General features: G+C 30.2%; 1 protein-coding gene across 1 annotated transcript in view; it reads right to left on the reverse strand.

Moving 5' to 3' along the window:
• LOC106683712 (1-acyl-sn-glycerol-3-phosphate acyltransferase alpha) overlaps positions 1 to 1,908 on the reverse strand; it is a 25,814-nt gene that overhangs the window by 15,121 nt on the left and 8,785 nt on the right. The window lies entirely within an intron of this gene.

The raw sequence follows: 1,908 nt of genomic DNA on the forward strand, positions 1-1,908 counted from the left end.
CTAAAAACGAAATATTTACAAAAAAACTAAACATTAGTGAAAAAGGTATCAAATAATAAATATAAACATGTTGAATTTTCAAAATTCCAATTAATTAATAATATTAAAAAAGAAAAATGTATCTTTGACCATATTTCCTTATTTGGCAACATTAAAAAAAATAGTTTGTGGTACCGAGAATTGAACTCAAGATTTCTGTCGCCCGGCACAGGTCACCAAGTGATCTCGTGTTCCAGATGTAATAATATGGTTTGTGTACAGTACTGGTAGTAGAGTTGGGCAAAAATTAGCTATAGTTCAAACTAACAGTTAAAATTGCCATGGATACAATATTTATTTATCAATGGTTCATTCATGACTAAGGGTCATTGCCATGGCAACCCATAGCTAGTTATTGCCCATCTCTGACTGCTAGTATGTCCCACTGTGGGCTTGGTAGTAATGTAGAAACTATAAAAAATGGCCGACTCATTAGGACTTACTGACACTGACTCGGTGGCCACATAAATCAGTGTATTAAAATTGTTTTAGCTTTAAATAAAGATTAAATACCTAGACTTGATATTTTTTACAGATATGCACCTAAGCATATCTTCCCATAAGTAATATATTGTAATATCCTCTTTTTTAATAAATAGTTGATATTTATAGATAAATGATTTTAATTACGTTTTTATTTTATGTATATTGTTTCAGTATTGTTTATTTGTTATTTTAAATCAAAAAGCAAGCTAACCAATTTTGATTGTCTATAATAAATTCGTGATTCAAAACAAAACCAAGATGGCAGTACATATCCTTCAGTCAACAAGTCCATTGAATCAAGGCCATGTTGAGCAGATTCAAATATCAACTCTTCCCATTTCAAAACTATTATAACTCTTCCCATCATAATTGAAAATACAGTAATTTTAAGAAAAAATAGAAGTCAAGAAATAGTGCTAAAGAATAATATTCAGTAAGTAAATCATTTGTAAAAATCCCTAACTGTTGTGCGACAATCGATGTTTAATGGAACATGTCGAGGCAGGTTTTGGTTTTTGGCAGCATTCTTTGTTTGGGCGTGATTGGGAAATGATGTTTCCAGGATGAGGAGGTCCTCATCAATTTCTGTCCAGCAAGGGAAGACATCTTGAAAAAGGAAGACAACCAAGAGTCACCCAAGAAGAAAAAGACTGAGTTTGGATTGCCTGGTGAGAGGATGTCCGTCGGCTGGAAGCGGGAAAGATTGGAAGCCATTGTTGTGAGAGAGACATAGCTTTTTGGAAGGGCTGGAAGCCATTTTTGATGGTAGGACATAGCATTATAGAAAAGAAGATACCAAGAATCATCAAAAGAAGAGTCTATGAAATTGGTTAGTTTTGTTATACCTAAATTTAAATAAATGGGTAAAAGAGATATTAATTTAATTAAGTGTTAATAGTAAAAGTGTCTGTTTTTGATTGCCTAGAAACCCGCCCTGAGATTAAGAGTCTATTATATGATAAAATTTAAATAAAATTCTATTATCTGTTAAATATTAAAGTTAATAATTAAATCCCAAGCTATCTTTAAGATATCAGAAATTGAGTTAAAAAATATCAAATTTCAATTTATTTTATTTTAATAAATTTTTGATTATTACAATATGTCGAGACATATCAAACAACCAAACAATAGAAAAGATATCACAAAATATTATGGAAATATATCTCTTAAGAGCAATATATTTTGTAATATCCTCTTCTCTGATAAATAGTTGTTTTTATGGATAGTAGTTTTAGATATATTTTATTTTATGTATGAACATTAATATTAGTTGATTTTCTTTTATTAAACCAAAAAACAGGCTAAACAATTTCATCATTCATGATTTATGGAGGCCAAAACAAAGTCGTTTCAAATATTTTAAGATAGTGGGACGCGTCC

Source organism: Halyomorpha halys, unplaced genomic scaffold (genome assembly GCF_000696795.3).
Source record: "Halyomorpha halys isolate HHAL.00 unplaced genomic scaffold, Hhal_1.1 Scaffold506.1, whole genome shotgun sequence".
Lineage (NCBI taxonomy): Eukaryota > Metazoa > Arthropoda > Insecta > Hemiptera > Pentatomidae > Halyomorpha > Halyomorpha halys.